At 40.5% G+C, this 24,370-nt stretch overlaps 1 protein-coding gene across 2 annotated transcripts in view; it reads left to right on the forward strand.

The window, feature by feature from the left end:
* LOC145999037 (ras-related protein Rab-37-like) overlaps positions 1–24,370 on the forward strand; it is a 279,512-nt gene that overhangs the window by 82,711 nt on the left and 172,431 nt on the right. The window contains exon 1 of one of the 2 annotated variants that reach the window (XM_083135957.1): positions 7,859–8,135. The exons of the other annotated variant lie outside the window; for it this stretch is intronic. The gene's annotated coding sequence lies outside the window, so the exon portion shown is untranslated. Of the gene's footprint in view, positions 1–7,858; positions 8,136–24,370 lie in introns of those variants that run through there. 2 annotated transcript variants of the gene reach the window in all.

Below are 24,370 nucleotides of genomic sequence, written 5' to 3' on the forward strand. Positions count from 1 at the left end.
CGTGGGGCCCTAACTTCACTAACTCCACACCCCCTATACGCCTGCATGGCTTGGTGCAAAGCACACGGTAGGACTTTGCATTTTAATTTACTATATATATCCCAATTTTGTCGTAACAAAACTTCTCAATCTCTACGTGGGCTTTCTTCCAAGTTCCGTAGGGATGTGAATAGGCTCCAATATTTCTTGACACAATTCATACATGTTTTATTTCCTTATAAGAACAACAGCCGATATATATTTTGTGTCTTTTTTTGGCGGGGAGGTATAATCCAAACATGTGAGGTGATCCCTTTCCCACTACTCACTCCATTCTCAGAAATAAATCGCAATTCCAAACACTGAAAATGCATCACTTTCTACATCTTAGCATGCAAATATCTACATAGTAGCAAAGTAATTTGTGGAAAGAGAAAAATTAACGATTTGTAACGGCACTCTGGAAATCTTTTAGTTTATTTTTTTCAATTTGAACTGACATTCATAACATTCATTAACAATTCCAATATTGACAAAATAATAGCTTAGGCGTTCTGCTACTTTCAATTCTTCATTATCGTAGTCACCGTAACTCTCTCTCTCTCTCTCTCTCTCTCTCTCTCTCTCTCTCTCTCTCCTCTCTCTCTCTCTCTCTCTCTCTCTCTCTCTCTCTCTCTCTCTCTCTCTCTCTCTCTCTCTCATCCTTCCCGATGGCGCTGTAGTATAGGAGTCGCCTTGTAATCAAGGAGTCCACTGTTCGATACCCGGTGGAGACACAGTGGTTAGGATTCCACTTTAAACTGTAGATGCAGTGTCGATTAGCCTTTGTGTGCATAAAGTGGACTTAAAATACCAAATGAAAATAAAAATAAAAATCACCGTAACCCTCTACAAAGCCAGAGGATCCATTTTTGAAACCTGTTGAGGCTTAGATGTAGCATTCCATTCGTATCATTACTCATCACCTTCGTTTTCGCGATTATCGCAAGAGGTAAAAATGCGACACAAAATAACCCAAACAGAAACTTGGAATCAATCTGAATATTGGTTACGTTCGATACGTGGTAGGATTGTTTTAAATATCACTTCCTGTGATGTAATAGGGTTTTTGATTAAGGACCATTTGTATAATGCATATCGTTGATGCGAACAATAAGTAGTTTCACGTTCACCACACTCTTCGGTTGTTTAGAAATCGTAAGGAAGAAGGATCTCTAAATTTCCGCTTTCACATGTCAATGAAACTTTAAAATAAGTTCAGTGTAGGTCACAAAAGAGATTTACATATTGTTATGATATCTTTTAAACACCACGAAATCTAATTCCAATAGAATACGATACTACTCCTTACGTTCCTGTAAATGTTCACCATTAGTCTGGCGAAAGAAAGTAACTAAGATTTCCGTGTTTCCTTGAGGAAAGATAAGGCGCCTGCTTGTAGTAAGCAAGCACCAACTGCTTCGATCAGTGACCTTCACTGCCAGAGTGACTCACAGCAGGCCTGCGCTCGTTCCAGTGTGCGTATGAAACAGGTATTTTATTTCGTTCGTTCCAATCCACAGTTATATCAAGCTAACATTCTAATATTTTCGTAAATTATGTAGTAAACAAGTTGTATACATTGTGGTTTTCTAGAGTGTTGTTGCGTGCTATTTACACGCGGGAGATGGGTGTGTTGTAAACATTTCTGAACCCAATGGTCGAGCACGAAGGAAAAGTTGTGTAAGCATTGGAGGTAATAACAAGGTAATGGAGGTTGAAGAAAATGCTGGAATAAATTATATCAGAAATTAAGTAAAAACAGTTTTCATCACACATAGGGCTATCAGATCACTCTTCAGCGGAAAGTAGGACAAATTGTCTCAAAATGTTGGACACGAACGCATTTGCAGTGAATATAACAGGTTACTAGGATATCTTAGCATATAACGAGAATATGACACATCTTCAGCTGAAAAATTAATGTTGAAGTGAACGGTTGAGTTCAAAATTCCTCAACTGCTAATTAATATCACGGCTGTATGTGATTTCAACTTGTGTATGTAAGACAGAACGTTTTTCGTCGATGTGGGGCCAGGAAGAGAAAACAATCCATGAATTCGGGAAGGAAAAAATTCACAATTTCGTAAACAAAGTCTGGAAGTTCTTGTTTATTAATATGTAAAAAAAAACCTACTATACACTGGGAAAAACAGAATTGTGTGCCTTATTTTTCCAATAAGGAGAAAAATTACTTGTTACTTCGAACAAATTACCGACATTTATATCCATAAAACTTCAGAAAGTAAGCATTTTTATACATATATCCGGACTTTTTCGGATCTGGAAAATCGTGAAGTAATTTCTGAGCTGGGATTGTAATTGTTTTTCCGAACATCCAGTAGCAACCATGCACACTCTTTGATTTAAGCATACTTCTCCAAGGAACCACGTTATCTTAGACTTCCCTCAGTTTTTCTGTTTCTCCATCTAATTTGAAGTTACGTGATGCTCAAAATACGTATAAGACATTCGAGATTTCTTTCAAATTCCTTCCGGAGGCCAGACACAACTATAAAATGTAGGACACGTCCGGAAATAAGATTGATTCTTATAAGCCTTTTTATTTTCTTATTTAGCGTCGTTTTTCTTTCACCTCTTGCTAATCGCGACGACGAGGATGAGTGATATGATGAAATTGATGAAGGGGCACTCACAAAGAACACACATACGCACGACGGGATTCGAACCCAGGACATCAGACATCGTAGCGCACTGTGCTAACCACTCCGTCACGGACGGAATTCTTATAGCCCTAATCGTTCCTCAAGCATATTTCCTATCTTTATCTACACACGAAACATAATGAACAATCTAAATAAACAGGTGCCAGTTCATACTCTAACCGTAAAAAAACATATTCATGTGAAAATGAAAAATAATATTTATTTTTAGGTAGTTGTGATTTATTATTGTATATTAAGGAAATATATTACTGACAAAATGACGGAAGTAGAGGAACATCTCCAATGAAACACTCATGCCTTATGGATATTTTTATTTCTTGCCGAACAAGGTTCCGAGTTCGAGTTCCGACCAAAATGGATTCATTGTGTATGTTCATTCATGTCTTTAATGTAATCATAAATCGTCGTCATGAATAATTTAACTTCAGAGGAAGAAAACTGAGGTAATTACTAATAAAAACAAGAACAAAACAAATTTGATCTTAAAGCCCTGGCTTTGCGCTACATATTCCATCACGGGGATCATAGGCGTGCGCCCATGGGGCCAGGGGGAGGGCAAATGCACCCCTAATCATGGACGTCTGCAGATTTTTTCCACGAAGAGACAAGCAAGGTATTTTTCCATGGGGAATATTACCCCGATAATAGTGAGTATTGCATTATCGCATTCCTTCATCCTCATTATAATAATTAATGTAAATTATTATGACTGAAATCAAATTATACATGTGAAAACGTACTTTTTGGTTGACATTCGTTTTCTAAGGGGAAGATGTGGCAATCCTTGCCTCCCTTTCAGACATCTATGCCCCTATATTATTATATTTTCACCTAGAAATTTAGGATAGATGAATCCTATCGCCCTTATTAAACTATATTATACTCTTAAAGAAAATTAAGTATTTTCAAGCCGATGAAAGTTCAAGGTAACTACGGGGGAAGGGGGTGCAGTGGCGAAACCACAGCCCCCCACAACCTTGAACGGAAATCAATTTTAGGGGGCAAACATGGAAGTAAAGGAAAGCAAGAGTAGCAGAATCTAAGAGTAGCAGGACAAAAGGATACTCAAGATGGATTTTGTTTTCACGTCTTTCTTGCATTATTTCTTCCAGACTGCCAAGAGCACCTGCGGGGGGGCGGGGGGACAGAGCTGCAATTGCCCCCTTGATTTCAAACTTTATACAAATATGAATACCTTTTTTAAATGTTCTTGCTCGCTTCGCTCGCAATGTCTGCTTTTCTTGCAGTCTAGTCAAGTTCAGAGCCGTAGCTAGGGGCAGCGGGAGTTAACCCTGGACGCCAAACGATCTAAATAAAAAAAATTGTCAAAGAGAATAATATGGCGCTCCATGAATTTTTTCCCCATATTAAATCGACATTGTTTTCATTTTGCAAAAATTTGGATTTGAAAATTTATTGGTCGCTTTGCTCGCAATTTGTTTTCTGTAATGCATTTTATATTACCGAGGAGAGAAGTACTGCTGCTAAAAGGTTTTCTCTTAAGTGCATGAACAATTGTTGGCAGGAAAAGGAACGCGCAGATTTGAGAGACAATTTATATGATTTTTACTGTTGGTATATATGTATATATATGTGTGTGTGTGTGTGTGTGTTGTATATACATATATATGTATGTATGTATTTATATATGTGTGTGTGGTGCGGGAGGAGGGGTGTATATACCGTGCGTCCATTTCGATCTGCAGCCGAGAGATCGGGAGAAGCGTGGCGGGCGGCGCTGGCGGAGATGCCGACATTTGCGGCCTGTAATGCTCGCTTATTTTTACGGACATATCCAGACATTTATATAAATATTGCAAAACGAGCACTAACCTGGGTTATAATTCATCATCTGTAATTCATCCAAGTTCTGCAATTATATACACAAAAAAAATACGCTTTAGAAGTGACGATAAGAGTCACAGATAATAAAACATTTTAATCATAGTTTTGACCAGCAACGTCCTGCTTAAGTTTATATCCTTGAAAGAGTTTTGTGTCGATGGGGATCGTTTGGAGGTTTCGAATGTGCAACACTGTATCAAGATTACGCTGCCGACGAAACCATTAAAAGTCAATGGTTTTCGTGAGCTTCCTCGATGAACTCGATGAAATTGGGGCAGCGTTAGAAAGTTATCCAAACAAACCTCTACGCCGTGTTTCACAGGAGATGGTAGTGTCAAAATCATCAGCACATACAGCCACTAAGCTACTAAAATTAAAACCATACTCTTATAACACAGGTTAGTGCTCGTTTTGCAATATTTATATAAATGTCTGCATATGTCCATAAAAATAAGCGGGCATTTCAGGCCGCAAATGTCGGCATCTCCGCCAGCGCCGCCCGCCACGCTTCTCCCGATCTCTCGGCTGCAGATCGAAATGGACGCACGGTATAAACACACCCATCAATGCAATAAAATTTAAACGAGTAAGATGAAATTACGTTATTCTTTTCCGGCCTGAAATATAATCAAGGCTATCCGCCCCTAATCAGAGGGTCTGCGCACGCCTATGATGGGGACTGACACTTTACGTAGGTGTAGACACGCTTCGTACAATTTGATGATACCGCGATTACGTAATGGATGTGCAGCCACTTAACTGAAGCCCCCAAAATTCACATTTTATTACTAAATTCTAAATTAGCATAATATCATATAGTTTACCTATTCATAATATGCGCAGCTTTGGTGCACTTTGTGGATTGTGCATTAATCAACATCAGGTTAATCGCGGCAGGCAAAGTGGAGGGAAAATGACAATGAAGGACAACGAGGGGGCCCTTGGTTCCCGATTAATGAAACTTTGTCTACATGCAACTAAGTCGCTGCGTGAAATCGCTGAAAATGTCATTTATTAATTTATTCATTTTGCTTATTTTATATTGCTTTTCTAGCACTTGGCATCAACAAAGGCGATGAGGATGATTAATGAAGTTATGAAATGGATTATAGGACATGATGATCCATGTCTTACACAAAATTCTAAGTTGGGACTAATGAATAGGGATTCGTCTTATCATTAGTCAAGTAGTTGTTTTTAACTCCAATCATTTTCAAGGACTTCTGGGTTGACAGCATGTGTGTTGCGCGATGATGATTCGACGAAAACCACCATTTCAGTGAACTTTCTTGACAATGACTCTAATATCAGTAAAGAGAACAATTTCTTACGAATAGCTGTTGTTAAGAAACCAATTCCTGAAACTTTTTCTGGTGGTCTCACGGCACCAGCTGTTGTTTGTTATGGCTGGGCTTGGGGGTTTGACTCCCGCTGCTGTCAATACTCAATCATTCCCGAGAATCCAGGTCCGCCAGGCAAACCCAAGCAACAATTTTGTTATTTGGGTTGCATAGACAACAGGCTTTAAGATGTTACGATATCGTAGGTCTCGTGGCCCAAGAACTACTTTCCATGACTGTACACATCAATCAAATCGTCTGAGACCCGCTTTTGCGGCGCAATTATGGGCATTTGAAAAGAAATTATATTTTCAACTTCCAGACAAATTCAAGGTAATCTTGATCTCGGTTCATTTGACTCTTTCAATTCTTCATATTTTCAAAAGAGCATTGAACATGTTCTCAAGGGTGTTCGTCAAGGGGTCCCGGGTTCGATACCCGGTGGAGTCACAAGTGGTTCGAATTCCACTTTAAACCGTAGGTCCAGTCCCGATTAGCCTTACTGTGCATAAAGTGGACTTAAAACACCAACTCAAACCAAACTCAAGGGTGTTCGGAGACTAAGATATCTTGAAACCTCTTACACAAAATTTAAAAAATCCAGTTGTACTTAGCCTATCAGTGCATAAAGTGAACTTAAAACAAAGTTTTGAAACTTGAAACCAGGCGGATTTTTAGTACTTCTGTCAATGGGATTAAGCGTTTCTAATCAACAAGATCTTTGATTGGTTATCTGAATCATGGTTTCCCGTGCTCGATACTAGGTGGAGACTCATAATGGTACGGATTCCACTTTTAGTGGGTGTGAGGATAGGAGCCCCACATATTCTCGATCTCGGCCATTTTGGGTGCCTCCCCGATGGCATAGTGGTAGCGTCATCGCCTTGCAATCAAGGGGTCCCGAGGCACATAGTGGTTCGGATTCCACTTTAAACTGTAGGTCCAGTCCCGATTAGCCTTTCTGTGCATAAAGTGGACTTAAAACATCAAATCAATCGGCCATTTTGTAGGTGATGTGATCAGCACCATGCTCCAGCCACCTTTACTTCCCTATGTACCCATAGATTTGAAGCTGGGTGAGCTGAGCCCCAAAGCCGCTTTACTCGGGGACCAAGTCGGTAAGATTCCGATCTAAAATCACCCACCCCAGGAATCGAACCAGGATCTCCCGTGTGGCTGTCAGACGTCCTAACGACTTTATTTTCCAAAAAGGAATACCCCTAAGCGGTAGTATCCCCTTTTTAGAAAGAAATCTCAATTTCTACATTTCACGGATTTTCTGCATTAGAACACACACAAATATCCATGTCTTACTCGGGATTCGAGCCCGGGACCCCTGGCGTTGCAGCGCGCTGTGCTAACCACTCCGCCACACAGGTCGACAGAACTACTAGACCATCTTAACGGTAAAATACTATAAATCTTATAGTATCTTTATACTTATCATTTATAATTACAATTACGTGTAATTATTTGTGAAAGAACACCAGCATACTTGTATTTCATTTTCACGTCGCTTTTCTGGCACTTTTGGCTGCGATGATCATGATGACGACTAGTAATAATATAAAATTGATGAAGTGACAATTGCAAACACAATACAAACCACACAGACGATTATTCTGGCTACGAATCCTGGCACCAGAACGTCGTTAGCCTGCAAGTATGCAATTGCCAACGTTGACACATTTGAATGCCTTCCACCTTTACACTCCACAAAACAACATCGTGTAAACATATGAACGAAGAGACAGAGTGGAGGGGGAAGGTTATGTAACATAACAAAGTTGAATTTTGTATACCCGATTTCACTGGTATACCCCAATACCTTCTAGATGCCGCTAATGCAGCCGAGCGGGAGCTTTATCACGTGTTGCTATGGTTACGTCATGTGACTGATCTGCGGAGAGTGGGGGTAGGGGAGCGAAGGGAATAGCAACTCGACGTAGTAAGTCAGTTTGTAGTACTGATAGCAGCGGGCTGGTGCGGCCGTAAGCACATATAGCGCGCAGCTGTCGAGCTTCTTTTGTTTTGTTTCTCGCTTTCCGAACGTTCAGTTTGATTTAGAAGTCACTTGTTCCCTTATACAGGTGTCGAAGTTGAGCGTATTGGTGAATGCTTTCCCTCGAGACTTGAAGAACTGCTTTTGCATTGTTTCGCTGTGTTCACGACGTCATTGTGGAGTTGGGAATCGCACACTTTCTGAGCACAGCGCCACGATAAGGACACTTCGATAGCTAAGCAGGTAAGTTCACTGTTAAGCGTTCGCAGTTATGAAACTAAAAACCTGTTGCATGTGTTATTTTTCCTCCGGAAACAAGGCTCTCTTCTGAACTTCCGTGCCAGTCTGAGCCTACTCTATGCTCTGATAAAAGGGCGTGCCAAGAGGGGTGGGGTTTCAATCCCCCTCTGAAATATATGCGAAGTAATGAGTATTAAAAAGCTAGAAATGACTTTGTCCACTGCTTTTATACATATCGCAACACCTTTAATTGCCCACAATTGGAGTACAATTGTTACGCAAACATTATGGATAATTTTCTTAATGTTTTACATTCTCTCAAATAAGTAGAATATAGCTCGAAAAGTACACTAGCTTTAATTCAAAGTAAATGAAAGTTAATTCAGTTGTGCGGTGTGTGTGTGTGATACTAAGATTGATTGGTTTTGTTTGTTTTACTTCGCTTTTCTGTCACTTTAGGCTAATCGCGAAGATGAGGATGAAATTGAGACGCTCACAAAGATGCGCGGGCCGGGATTCGAATCAGGGACTGCTGGTGTCGTAGAGAGCTGTGCTAACCCCTCCACCACGGTTCCGTACTAAAAGTGCTTAACTGTTGAAAATTCCTTGAAAATGGCAGAAATGCGAAAACGATCAATTCAGGGAGGAAAAGAAATGTGTAGAATTCGAGATTTCTATGGGTATGTTATGAAGTGTGCAACGTCCCACGTTGTGAGTGCCACTTAAATATGCCACCTCGCTTGGGTGCAATCCTTTATAATATAGCACGGCTAAATATCTTCAGGGGTTAGGGTTCTTTTTAGAAAGGAAACGAGACAGCTAACCTTCCAGTGGAGACGGTTACTAATATTATATTATATCTTATTTCTTTTTACATGAAGATTATAGTTGAGAACACTTGAGAATATATTCATATAGAAGTAATCGGACTTTACAGAAATTTCAATTGCTATAGTTCTTATTTGTTTGTCGTCACTTTCACATTCACATTCACTTGTGTGGGATCTGGGTCTTGACATAGTGGCTTCCTTCTGGATACGAACTAGGACTTCCTTCTGGACTTGGACTTCCGTCTGGACTCGGACTTATCTTCGGTAACAGTGTCGTATGGGTACAACGTATTTCTTCATTTTTACAGAAGAAAGTACTTACGAAAATGAGTTTCTGTAACATGTTGAAAGTTCGTGGAGGTGTTTTCTTTCGTCGTGGAATCTATCTTACCGGGAATTCATGTGGGTAGCTCCGAAAACCATTCACGGATAGCCCCACGAACCATTTCCGGTAAGGTTCGGTTAGGTTAGGCAAGCATAGTTAAAATTTTTTAAAAAAATCCTGCATAGTAGGTATTTTTCGGTGAAGAAGGTTGGAAACACTGCATACCCACTGATGATGCACAACGCGACTCAGGCGGAGCCCGCCATATTGTGTGTTCCGGAAGCGAAGAAAGCAAAAACAATAATTACTGTTAATGTAAAAAATTGAAATTATTTTCGGGAAAAAAGTAAAAGGCAACCTTCAAGAATCTTTCGGAATGCAGAATACGTAAGTATGTTAAAAATGCCGAAATAGACGAGTGAGAGGCGTTGTGCCCATATGACACTGTTACCTTATCTTCTTCTATCACAAATCTTTTGCTTTATTAATTGCCCTATTTCAGTCGACTAAATCCCAGAAAGCTTTGCCTTTTATTTTCCCAATACTAATATCAAGTGTCGTGTTGAAATAGTACCAGAGTGGTTCGCAATAGGCATGATACGTGTACTAGGTGTGATATAATTATGTGAAAAATTTTGCCCCTGTTGAACCCTCCACCCTAGAACGGTAAGTCCAGACACTTGATTGGGCCTACAGGTTAAAGTGTGATCCTAACCAATGTGCAACGTGCCTCTACCGGGGATCGAACCTGGAACCCCTTGATAACAAGGTGATCCTTGCGTTGTCGTATAGTCGGCCGCTAGTGTAATAATTAGTAGGCATTGCTTTTATAATTCTTTGTTCCTTTAAAGTGTTTCTCAAGGAATGGAATTATACTGATAGAGGAGAAGGTCTAAATATGGGCGAAGGTTTAAATATGGGCTTTGGAGTTATCAGCGCTCCAGGGTGCTGCAGCCTGGCGGAGGCTGTTGGAGCTGGTTATCTGTCAAGGACAAAGGTTGCGGCGCCAATTTGCAAGAGAAAGCGGTGGTTAGTTTCAGCCTTGGACTCCGTTATAGAATTGCGACCTCTGAAAACTTTTTGCAGGTATGTTTCAACTCAGCGTTTTCTGAATTCTCATCTGCTTTGCATGGGTTATGATATTAGCGGTATATAAAACAAAAGTGGGCTTTTCTAATGCCATGATTTGTTTGTGAAATATGTACCACAGAGAGCGAAAATAAATTGAAGAAAAATATCGTGATAGTCTAAATATGGGCTATGACATGAGGTCTAATGTTGAGATAACATTTTCAACAAATATTTGGATGTTTTTCTTAATTTAGATTTTTCCCAATCCGCGTGGCTTTCAAAACAACAGATTATTCATAAATATGAATTTTATAATGTTTTAGCGATAAATGACTGTTTCTTTAAATTTTAATTGCTTTTTGTGATATTGCCACTAGTAGTGTATATTTAGACCACAATTTGGAATACATCATTTTACCATTTGTATGAAATTGCTTTTTTTTTAAAAAAAATTGAGACCTTCTATACTTTAACATGCTATTACATTTAAGTATATATTTCATAGATATGCATTTTAAAGGCAGGTGCTTGAAATATTATTTTTTTTCCTCCGAAAATGACAACATAAAAAGGGGGCCCATATTTAGACCTTTTCCTCTACTAGAGTACACGTTGACTTGCTTCGAACTTCACGTTGCATAAAATAACGGGAATGAACTTCGTGTTAGACAGGGGAAACATATGTTCGCACTCTTTAAAAAGAGCCCTCCTAACCGATCTACGCTACTGATCTAAATTCTCTCAGTTAGTGCTGAACCGATTAAAGAAGGTAATTCATCCTTGTTGAAATTATTTGAATCTGATTATACCTTTTCCAAGGAAGTCGAAATTTTAGGGCTAATCATGGACAGTACCATGAGTCAAGGACGTATTTAGGGGGAAAGGGTCCAGGGGGTTCGGACCCACTCCCCCCTAAAAACTTACCAAGTACTAAAATAAAAAAATAAAAATATACTTTTCAGCATAACTGTACTCGATTGTACTATAATCAATGGTTATTTATTTCCTATGAATGAATTGAATTGTTGTAAGTCCACGTCATGCACAGAAAGACTAATCGGGACTGGACCTACAGTTTACAGTGGGATCCGAACCACTGTGCCACGTGCCTCCATCGGGTTTCGAGCCTGGGACTCCTTGATTACAAGGCAACTACGCTATCGGGGAGGCCCATTTATTTGTTATGAACTCAGAAGGCAAGGGTTATTATTATATTTATTATTATTATTATTATATTTGGATTATACTGCTTTGAAGGACAGTACAAAAGAATATTTATGCACACATGCATAAAATATTAATCAGGAACTACTTTTCGTCAACTGGATCTAACATTCTTTTTTTTATTATTTGATAAATATTCAATTCTTTATTTATTTGACATTAATTTCCTTGTTTTTATACATATTTGGCGATGTTAAGTACACGGAAGCTAGATAATAAATATATGATGTTACATCTATATTCTTATACCATCTTTTTACGTATTCGTGTAATAATAAAAATACAATATTAATAAATTTACATAATTTATTTAATTATAACTTATTTTAATTTAAACATTATTATTATTGACACACTTGGTCCGGACCCCCCCCCAGAAATATTTCTAGATACATGCCTGCCATGAGTGTACTACACACACACACACCCGTGCGCGCATACACACAAAATACGGTTTGGCGACGGTCACTGAAAGCGACTTGTGGGCAGTCATTTTCGAGATATTATGCAAAGAAGTGACTGTTGCAATACAAATAATCCCCTACCACATGATCCGATGCCCGTGACCAAATTGTTATGCAACGACAGAAATTGCTATCGAGATTTTTCACAGTAAGAAGAAGGATGTAAATTTCGTAACTTTTTAAACACGAAATATAGCAATTCATGCTACCTTTTAATGTGCTCCCCTATTAATTTGAAACAGTGTACATTTCATACATACGTTTTGAAAGTGACGGCGGCGGTGAATTCCTGGTTCCTATGGTGACAGACATATGACACGGGCATACAAAATGTCGTCTACGACAAATGCATGAACAACGGTGGTGAATATGTCATAAAGGAGATTATGATTATTTTGAATTTTGTTAGCGTCACTTTTCTGCCAATTTTGGCTAATCACGACCATGAGGATGACTGATGATAGGATGAAGTTGATGAAGGGGCTGCCCAGGCGGGATTCGAACAGAATAAGGAAGCACTGGGGTAATAGCGCGATGCGCTAACCACTCCGCCACGGAGGTCGGCAAGTAGATTATGAGTAACTACAACTAATAAATGTCAAGTATTACTACTGATGTTCTTGCTTTATATTATGGCTAACCGGAACTTACTTTCTGGACGGCCCTCGTATTTATTGTTCCCAAATAAAAATAAAAATGTATTTGATAGTCCATCTGGGGGGAAGTAAGTTCGCCAGGAAATGAAGAGGAAACAATATTCTTCCACACTTCAATCTAATATACAAGCCGGATATCTTCAAATTTTCCTGTCAAATGTTTATATTTTTCACAAGGGATCTCTTCCTGCTTGTCACAGAAATTTACCTGTATTTCCGTACGTCGAGATAAATTTATCTTCATGCTGCTACACTGGAAGACTGATAATTTGCCTAGACAATCCCCGTTGTACGGACACGAAGCTCTCTAATTCACGAAGCATCCTGTTCACCTGGGGGCGATTTGGGAGTCCTCCGATTAGCTAGATGGATGAGAGACTTTTATCTACCAGAGTTTGTTGATGCGTAGGTGGTGTTATTAGCAATGGGGAACTTTGCTTTTCAATCCCTAGTACTGTCAATCTCGATGTGTGTTTTATGACGTGGGTGTTGAATTAAATCCAAGCTTGAATTTACTGTTCGGTTGTTACACACACGCAGGCCTCGAGATTTCATAAACGAACATCACGCCTACAACCTGCATTAATATCGATCCATATATAGTACAAAGCGAGCAAAATTAAAAAAAAAAAAAAGTACAATATCAGTGTAGGTATATCCATCATTCGTTCTAGAAAGTTACCAAAAACATGCAATGGAAAGTATATGATTCGCAATTGAGTCTTGTATTATTCTTAATTGTCCACTGATGTTTTTAATCATTCTCATGCTCAAAATTTTTGACTTGGGAGGGGGTAGCCTTGTAAGGAGAATTTTGTGGTTGTATAAAGATTTTAAAAAATGTTAAAATGTTCATAAAATAGGTCTCTGTGAACATTTTTAAGAGTGTATCCGGATAATTGCGATAGTGGGCAATGCAGAGCAAACTACACATAGAAACCAAAACGTATCAATTGGCACATATATTTTGATTTCAATAACACGTTAACGTGCATAAACTGCAAATGATGCACCTTTTAGTGTGTCAAAATACACATAGGAATGTATTAAAGGGTATTTTTATGAGATGAAGTCCCGTGTGATGCACTGAAATGCATCAATTTGGAAGATCAGACAAGATCATTTCGAAGATAACAGACTTTCACTTTCAATGCATCAATTGACACAGCTAAATGTGTAAGTTTGTTATCTTCGAAATGATCTTGTCTGATCTTCCAAACTGATGCATTTTAGTGCATCACACGGGACTTCATCTCATAAAAATTCCCTTTAATACATTCCTATGTATATTTTGACACACTAAAAGGTGCATCATTTGCAGTTTAGGGACGTTAACGCGTTATTGAAATCAAAATATATGTGTCAATTGACACGTTTTGGGTTCTGTGTGTACTTATTTTAAAGTGAAAGTTCTCACGGATAATTTTGATCATATTGGACAAGGGAGCTGAGAATCTGAACTCCTGTCACAGCCACCTGCCTGACATGAAGTTTGATTTTCTTTTAAAGATCTTTGTGGAAAGTTAGTCTTGCCTCCTGGATCCATTTATTTCGCGGGTAAAAGTAACACACATGTTCAGTTATCTTACAGGATTTTATTGTCGCGTTTCTCCCTTTTCCTGCCCCAAATACCTGCAAACATTCTAATGTAATAGTTATTCCCAGAGATTTTTTTTCTGGGAAGAAAAGGTTCCGGTACTCTTCATGTTGGTGTGTTATTTTGTTCATTACAAGAACTTCTCAAAATATAGTGATATGATGTTGTGAAATGATAACCATAAAAATGTGCCCGAACGCCGTCCTGCCAGAAAAATCTCATGATTTTTGTACCCTGACACGAGCCCACGTTTTGTATCTCTCCTTGTAGCAGATGAGTGTCTGTTGTGTATGGAGGGACCCGGTATCAACCTTAATTCCACGTAGCGCGTAACGAGGCTCTGGCGTGTAGACATACAACCAGTACATAGGCGCCGACTCCATGGGGCTTGGGGGGGCTCGAGCCCCCCAATGTTAACGATGTGGGGGCAGAGCCCCCAAATAATTTTTCTTTACAGGATTTAATGTATTATTTTGCTTCTCTTGTAAAGTTTACTCAGAATTGTGCCACATGAACTTAACTTTAAATACACATTTGAAATGTTCTAGACCATCAATTTGAGGGTCTGAGACCGCTAAACCATCAACTTTGGGGGGGGGGGGGGCTATGACCAGAGACAGCAAAACACATGACTTATTACTATATACTAAGTATGTAATTATGAGTATTGTTAAAATTTTTACTAAAAAGAGTTTCAAAAGACGATGTGCATGAACTAGGGTAGTGGATGAGACTTTCGGGCTACAAATGGCTCTAACATGACATTCCGAACGAGATCATTGATATATTAGGGAGATCTGTTTTGCGCTCCGTGGTAGCAGATATTAAAAGTCAGGAATATTTTGCTATTATGGTTGACGAAACTTGTGAAATATCCATTCGTGGACAATATTAATATTCTGCATTAGAACTGTGAATAAAAATTTTGATATTTTTGAGGAATTCATGGGCTTTTACGTGATTCCGAACACTGGGATCAAAACTTAAAAAAGGGAGAGAGTGAGTCATTCATTAATTTATTTCAGTGATCAGAGCCCCCAATAATTTTGACAAGTCGGCGCCCCTGAACCAGTATAATCCTCTGTGAGACTTTGGTCCTGTCCAGTGTTATTTTTCGCTGAATGACCATAATATAGGCCTCTGTGAAGATTTTCAACAGGGTGTGCCAACGGTATATGTAGATAATTGCGGTTGTGCACAATCCCGTTTGTCCGTTCATTCATCTCATCTTATCAGCATTGATCCCCATCGTCGCGGTTTGCCAGAAATGGCAGAAAAGCGACGTATAATAAAATATACCAAGAATTATTTGTGAGAAAGGGTGTTCAGTCAACTGTCGCATCTGTAACATTTGTAAAATGTGCCTTGGTCACAATTTTATTAAATTCCTGTCGACAAATCACTGCTTTTACATAAATAAATCCAGATCAAGATATCTTAACCTGAAACGGATACTTTGAAGTTATGTTTTCGTACTTGCATTTATCTTCACAAATCCTGAAACACGATATTTTCTGTACTAAAATTACAAGAAGGTGTCAGTTTACACCGACCGTGTATGTAATTAGATTCCTGCTGCCTGCTGGCTTCGGCGTCTTTGAGTGGAAGGCTGCAGAAGACGTGGGCGATAATTGCCGGTATATTTCCGAAGCACTAATCCGGTTTGTAATGCGAGCTATTCTCAAGGGAACTTCCGAGCTCAAAGCTGCTGCAGAGAGTGCATACCTCACGCAACGCAGAGACGAAATCTCAGGATAGACAAGTTACACACTGGCTCCCCGAACAAAATGTTCACGTGCAGATTGGTTGTACCAGATGAGATTTCCTCAGGACATTGACACAGCCACACGTCTCTCCTGGCGTGGTCTCATCCAGGGTTGTCGAAGGTCCAGGAATCTTTTTTTCTGGATGAATTTAAATACGGACTGTTTTACTCTCACATGCTATGGAATGCATTTCAAATAATTCACAATTAGATGTAATATACTTTGATCTGGCCAAAGCCTTTGATACTGTTAGTCATCGTCTTCTGATTCACAAATTATGCAATAGATTCAACATTCATGGCAAATTTCTCACCCTTCTCACAGACTACCTTAGCGATCGCCAACAACGTGTTGTTCTTCCTGGAACTGTTTCTAACTTTCTTCCTGTCCTCTCTGGAGTTCCACAGGGTAGTGTTCTAGGACCTCTCTTGTTCTTATTATTCGTCGATGACCTTGCCGACCATCTCACAGCTCCCTCTAGCAATTACCTTCTTTTCGTAGATGACTGTAAAATTTTCAGGGAAATCTCCACTTCCGACGATACTCATCTTCTTCAGAATGACATAGCAACATTTACTTCCTGGTGCCTGACATGGGGCCTTACATTACATCCTGACAAGTGTACTACTCTCACTATCTCTCTCAAGAAGAATCTGTTAAAGTCATCTTACTCCATCTCTGGCAATAACATCAAAGCAGTATCCTCTCACAAGGACCTACCTAGGCATTGTTTTCGACCAAAAGCTCACATTTGAGGAACATATTTTATGCACCAAAAAGAAGGCCATGCGTCTCTTAGGTTTACTCTACCGTTTCACTGAAATTAGTGACATCTCAGCCCTCACCTTGTACTTCAAATCATTCATCTCCCCAATAATAGAATACTGCTATCCCGTCTGGTCCATGGCATGTCCCACTCAGCTCTCTAGAATCGATTCAGTCTTTCACTTCTTCCAAGCTATAGTCCGTCACAGGGTTCCCTCATTACGCAATTTTTCATCTCCGCATCTCTTGTCTTTTCTAAACTTACAAACTGCTTATCAGCGACGTTTGCAGAATGATTTCAGTTACTTATACAAAATTGTGAATGGCAAAATCCGCTGCAACACACTCTTTGAGGAATTCCACTTTAGAGTACCTATGCGCACAACTCGCAATACAAGGTTATTTTATACTAAAAAACCTAGACTAGAAATTCAAAAAAGATCTCTCTTTTATAGACTTGCAGCACAATACAATGATCTCCCCTCAAGTATTGATATATTTTCCTCCGAGTTTGCCTTTCGGTCTTCTATCAGAAGAAATACTTGTAATTAATATCACATAGTGCCATCTCTTACTTATTTTTTTGTTCATTTGCTATTCACTTTTGTTGTTTTGTTACTCTTAATTATTTCTTATTTATTTTTATTTATTTATTTTATTATATTTTTATTTTTATGCTTATTATAATTATTGATTTCTCATTGTTGACAATTTCAGTGTAAAATGGCCACCTGTGCTGTATCTGAAATTTTCTCAAATAAATAAATAAATAAATAATTTTTTTCCGTATGAATTTAAATACGGTTCAGGAACTTTTTTCCATATGAATTTAAATACGGTTCAGGAACTTTTTCCGTAAGAATTTAAATACGGTTCAGGAACTTTTTTCCATATGAATTTAAATACGGTTCAGGAACATTTTTTCCGGATCAATTTAAATACGGTTCAGGAACTTTTTCCGTAAGAATTTAAATACGGTTCAGGAACTTTATTCCATATGAGTAGTACAGGTGGCCCGGTTCTAAATCCTCATTTGGGGCTCGAATCATCATGTGGGGCTCGCAGTGGTGCCAACTCACCCCCCGAAAATTTCACCAACTGATATTTTGAAGCCTTTCATGGTGTATGTTAACCTCACAAGCAGTGTTGCCAACTCGGCGTAGCTTTTTATGGTGTATGTTAACCTCACCAGCAGTATTTCCAACTCGGCGTAGCCTTTCACGGTGTATAATTTTTTTAGCTTTTTTTTTGTGTGTGAGTGTACATGTGTTCGGGCGAGGCGTAGCTTTTTACGGTGTATGTTAACCTCACCAGCAGTATTTCCAACTCGGCGTAGCCTTTCACGGTGTATGTTAACCTCACAAGCAGTGTTGCCAACTCGGCGTAGCCTTTTATGGTGTATGTTAACCTCACCAGCAGTGTTTCCAACTCGGCGTAGCCTTTCACGGTGTATAATTTTTTTAGCTTTTTTTTTGTGTGTGAGTGTACATGTGTTCGGGCGAGGCGTAGCCTTTCACGGTGTATGTTAACCTCACAAGCAGTGTTGCCAACTCGCTTTACAAAAACACTCGCTGAAATGGCGCTCGCTGAAATAGCGCTCGCTAAAAATGGGCGCTCGGGGTCAGTTCTCGGAGAGAGGTTAATTTAACCTAATTTTTTTTACCTCTGTCTTCCACATGTATGTAATGCGATTTGAGGAGAAGAGGGTGAATTAACCTTATGGCTGACAATGTTCTATAAAATAACAATTCCTATGAACTCTGTAAATTTCCGAACATATGTTGTATTCACACTTTTACATATCTTCGAGTGTACATTACAAATCTGCAAACAGATTGTGGCTAACTCGTACTGTTTAAGAGATGAACCTACTTCCGGTTGCTATTTTGGATTTCCGAGCATAGGTTGTATTTATACTTTTACTTATTTTCGAGTGTACATTACAAATCTGCAAACAGATTTTGGCTATCTCGTACCGTTTAAGAGATGAACCTACTTCCGGTCGCCATTTTGGATTTCCGAGCATAGGTTGTATTCACACTTTTACTTATTTTCAAGTGTACATTACAAATCTGCAAACAGATTTTGGCTATCTCGTACCGTTTAAGAGATGAACCTACTTCCGGTCGCCATTTTGGATTTCCGAGCATAGGTTGTATTCACACTTTTACTTATTTTCAAGTGTACATTACAAATCTGCAAACAGATTTTGGCTATCTCGTACCGTTTAAGAGATAAACCTACTTCCGGTCGCCATTTTGGATTTCCGAGCATAGGTTGTATTCACACTTTTACTTATCTTCGAGTGTACATTTCAAATCTGCAAACAGATTTTGGCTATCTCGTACCGTTTAAGAGATGAACCTACTTCCGGTCGCCATTTTGGATTTCCGAGCATAGGTTGTATTCACACTTTTACTTATCTTCGAGTGTACATTACAAATCTGCAAACAGATTTTGGCTATCTCGTACCGTTTAAGAGATGAACCTACTTCCGGTCGCCATTTTGGATTTCCGAGCATAGGTTGTATTCACACTTTTACTTATCTTTGAGTGTACATTACAAATCTGCAAACAGATTTTGGCTATCTCGTACCGTTTAAGAGATATTCCAAAATTATATATATATTTGATAAGCGACAACAACAGAGCCATCTCTGTACAAATGTTGGAACTCGATGAATGCTTGAGTGGAACAAGTTATTTTTTTTTCAGTACGTCAACATTTTTAATTTTTTTTTGCCAGTGAATGGGTTAGGTGACTTGCAACGACGAAGGCCTTCTAGCAATACGAACTTAGCTTATGCCGGCGTAATTCGCTAAAATATCTTTAAATTTGCATATTTCTCATACCGCCGTATCTTGTTCTATTAGACCTCTTCAAGAAAATCGCCAATTAGTGAAAACTAATTGAGCACAACAGCAAAAGAGGTGCTAATAGGGCAAGCATACAATGATATGGGGATATGTGAATTGTCGGTTTCTTCGATTCAGATAAATGGATCGAATTGAAACTGGGATATTTTGCATTTTTTTTATATGATAGCTAAAATAACAGAGATTTTGATTGGCTAATAATTTATACGTGGTGTTTTCTGATTGGTTTAAGTAAGCAAAATTTCTATTGGCTGTCTAAAGCCGGAGCACAGCGCTGATTTCTCACCTTTGCTGGATTGGCAGAGGAACCCACATGGCGGGGGATAGAACCTGAACGGGCTCCACCAAAGTATAGGAGACTAGAAGCATATAATTTGGCGGAAAAACCTAAGTAAGGTCATAGAGAATATTTCAAAAAAAGATTTTTTTTTAAAAAAAAAGTTAACAATTATATTTTGCATTGCACAGCATTGGATATTAAATAACATACCCCCAAAAAATCTCTGCATTATGCGTTCTGTAAAAAATTGCCCTACGTGCCAAACTGCTGTGTCAAGTAAACATTTTCAAAGGCACTGTCGTACTTGTGTGCCGGGAAAACAAATATGTGCGACCAAACTGTGCTCTAAGTGTGGAAAAAATATTTCTATTCCCAACTTCAAGCGACACCAGCTTACTTGCAAGAGCACTGGAACATCTCTACCGCAACCTTCCAAGCGAAAGGTAGAAGTAACCTCTCTCGATGCATCGCCACCTGCCAAACGCGTCAAGCTGGCGAAGAAAGCAGACCGGTTTGCGTTTGAGCATTTATTAGAAGACTTTGACATAACATCAGACAGCTTCTGCGATGTGCGTAGTTTTCTGGGGAGCGAGCGAGCTAAGATAATATCCATCCTCAACGATGCATTGGCCACACACTCCACTAAATTCTATGCTGTGCTATGCTGCAAGTATAAGAAACCGTCTGATAAAATATATAAATTCTTCCATGCCACAAAAGCAAAAACACTGCATCAGGCAGATGTCACTGACCTCGACAGCATCTACGACAAGTTTGTCGAGGAGCTTGTGGCAAAGCACGAGGAGCATCAGGCTGAAGGCTCGGGCGGTTCGCTGTGTGGCGACCCCCACAAACTTTGTTTGAAACTTAACAAATTCCTGCCACTGGCAGGGTCTAGCTATATTGCCCTGCCACCCGAGGTTAAAGCAAAAAAAGCTATTCTCAATATTCAGAACAAAGACACCAAATGCTTCCTCTGGTCGGTGCTGGCAGCATTGCACCCTATACCTTGGGAAAAGAGTCCACGCCGTGTTGCACACTACAAGCAGTATGAGTTGGAACTGGAGGATGCAATGGCGGGGATTGCCTACCCTGTAGAAGTCTCGCATATTCGCAAGTTTGAGGTTCGTGCTCGTGACTTGTTGGGCCTGCAATTAGCCATCAATGTTTACGGTCTCGAGAACAAACATGAGGTCTACCCCATCCGCGTGAGCAACGTGAGCAACAACAACGAGGCACGAGAAATCAACCTCCTGCTCATCAAGGACGAAACCCATCACCATTACACCCTCATTCGCTCGCTCTCTCGGCTTGTTTCGAGCCAACGGAGCAGTGATAGTCACCACGTCGAGGTGTGTCGCAGGTGCTTGTCTACATTTCGCAATCGAGAACAGCAGGATTACCGGCGCATCAGAGGTCCCAACATTGCTGCTGAGAAGCTAGCTCGCCACATGCTCTACTGTGGTACCAACAAGCCTGCACGAACTATCCTGCCCGAACCTGGTGCAGTAGAGTGCTTTCGCATGCACAGTGCTATGGTGAAGCATCCTGCTTTTATTGTAGCAGACTTCGAGGCCTTTCTTCAACCTCTGTCTAACTGCGAGCCCAACCCCGAAACATCCTCTACCATTCCTTTCCAAATCCACGAGGCCTCGAGTTACTCCTATGTTGTGGTGTGGCGAGACCAACATATTGCCTCCGAGCCCTATGTGTATCGCGGTCCCGACCCGGTCAAACACTTCCTGGAGAGAATGCAACAGGAAGCCATCAAGATAGGGAAGGTGCTGTTGGCCCCCAAGCCCATGCTGCCTCTGTCTCCCAAAGACAAGCATCAGCACGAAATAGCTCTAAATTGTCCTGTTTGCAACTCGGTCTTCACTGACGATAACAAAAAGGTCCACCACCATGACCATTATGGGACCGGAAGCTACATTGGCCCGTGGTGCAACAGATGTAACTCAAGAGCCAGGGACCCGCGCTTCATACCGGTCTTTTTTCACAATGGCTCGGGATATGATTTTCATCACTTGGTCACACATCTAGGGTACGACAATGCAAGAATCAATGTCCTGGCACAAAACGAGGAGCGTTATATTAGCGTCAGCAAGTGGGTGCCGATCCCCGGCGACTCAAAAAACAGGAGCATCGAGCTTCGGTTCCTCGACTCTCTGAGGTTCCTCCAGGCAAGCCTGGATGCTCTTGCTGGGAAGCTCAGAGACGACCAACTAGCCATTACCACATCAAGTTTCCCGAACTTAGATGTCGCACTCATCAGACGTAAAGGGGTCTACCCCTACGAATACGTCACCGACCCTTCCAAGTTCGAAGAAGAGTTGCTGCCTCCCCAGGATAAGTTCTACAGCCAGCTGAGAGGTTCAGGTATTACCGACGAGGAGTACAAGCATGCTCAGTCTATGTGGGTCAAGTTGGGTTGCCGAACTTTTGGTGATTACCACGATGCATACCTGAAGCTTGATGTGACGCTTCTTGCCGATGTGTTCCAGGCGTTTCGGGCGACTGCGATAAACATTTACAACCTGGACCCTGTATATTTTTACAGCCTTCCTGGACTGGCATGGTCGGCCATGCTCCTGCTGACTAAAATTAAACTTTCCCTTATCTTCGATGTTGATATCATGCTTTTCATCGAGAGAGCTATCCGGGGCGGCATGGTCCAAGTGTCGCAACGCTTCGCACACGCCAACAATCAGCACATGGCCACTGGTTACGACCCCTCCCAACCATCAAGCTACATCATGTACACTGACGTGAACAACCTTTACGGGCACTCCATGATGCAGCCACTCCCAACAGGACAGTTTGAGTGGGTTGATCCTTTATACCACGACATCGAAAAAGAGTGCGACGAGTTTGGGTTTTTTGCCGAGGTGGACCTTGACTTCCCCGAGAAGCTGCAGGATACATTCTGTGACCTTTCGCCTGCTCCGGAATTCAAGTGTCCACCTGGCTCAGATCAACCAAAGCTCGTCATGGACTTGGAGCCCAAAAAGCGTTATGTGCTACACTACCGGAACCTCCAGTGGTTAATGCAGCAAGGGGTCTCGGTCAAAGCAGTTCACCGCGTGCTCTTGTTCAGGCAGTCTCCATGGTTGAAGCCGTACATCGAACTGAACACCGAACATCGCACTGCTGCCACTTCGGAACTTGATCGCGATTTTTTCAAATTAATGAACAATGCGGTATTTGGGAAGACCATGGAGAATGTGCGAAATCGCGTTGATGTGAGGTTGGTGACGAAGAAAACACAGTGTCGTCGACTTGTTGCAAGCTCGCTGTTCAGATCTCGAACAATTTACAACGAACAGATGTCTCTGATTCACATGAACCGGGGCGAGGTGCTACTCAACAAGCCCATCTATGTGGGAGCTGCAGTTTTGGATCTGAGCAAGTTGTGCATGTTCGAGACATATTACGACATACTACGTGCACACTACAACCACAATATCTCACTCCTCTACACAGACACAGACAGCTTGGTGTACCATGTTCGCACGGCCGATGCGTATGGTGATATAGCCAAAGTTCCAGCTCTTGTCAAGCTCTTCGACACATCGGGCTATCCCCAGCCAAACCGGTATGGAATTCTGCCCCGAAACAAAAAAATACCCGGCAAACTCAAGGACGAGAAAGACGGGGATGTGATTGTGGACTTTGCTGGACTTCGTGCCAAAGCCTATGCGATCCGGGCTGAGGGTTCTGTAACAAAAAAGGCAAAGGGTGTAAGCAGGCAAGTGGTTTGGGAGCACCTCAAGTTTGAGGATTACCTCGAGTGCCTCAGAACAAAATCGCCCATTCTACAAAAAGAGCATCGTATCCAAAGCGTCGATCATGTGCTTACAACTAATATTGTCAGGAAAGTTGCTCTGGATGCACACGACGACAAGAGGTGTATTCTTGAATGTGGGGTCCATACACTTCCGTGGGGCCACTATCGCCTCCAAACTAGTAAGGCCTGCCCAGAGTGCAACAAAAAGTAATAGGCAATGCAAAATGAAAAAAAAAATCAATTTTAATTTACTTCAACTTCCTCGATTACATGCATGGCACAGCAAAATTAAACTTCTGGGAAACTGCTTATTGTAGTTTGTACTTGTGTATATAAAATTCCACATTTCTTATTGTGTGCTATTTTTTTAATTTTTTTTTTTTGTATCTAAAACTGTTCAGTTACTCTTTCATTCTTGACGTCATACACAAATGTTTTCTCTGCAATAAGAATGACACTGCACAGAGTATCTGCAGGCAAGGCGTCGTGGAACTCGCATACAATCTTGATGTTGGTACGATCGTTAACAACCACCTGTTTTCTTTTAGATGTGTTGATGACAAACATGGGTCTGCGAGCTATGAACTCGTCGGGGT

Source organism: Lepisma saccharinum, chromosome 14 (genome assembly GCF_977018435.1).
Source record: "Lepisma saccharinum chromosome 14, izLepSacc3.1, whole genome shotgun sequence".
Lineage (NCBI taxonomy): Eukaryota > Metazoa > Arthropoda > Insecta > Zygentoma > Lepismatidae > Lepisma > Lepisma saccharinum.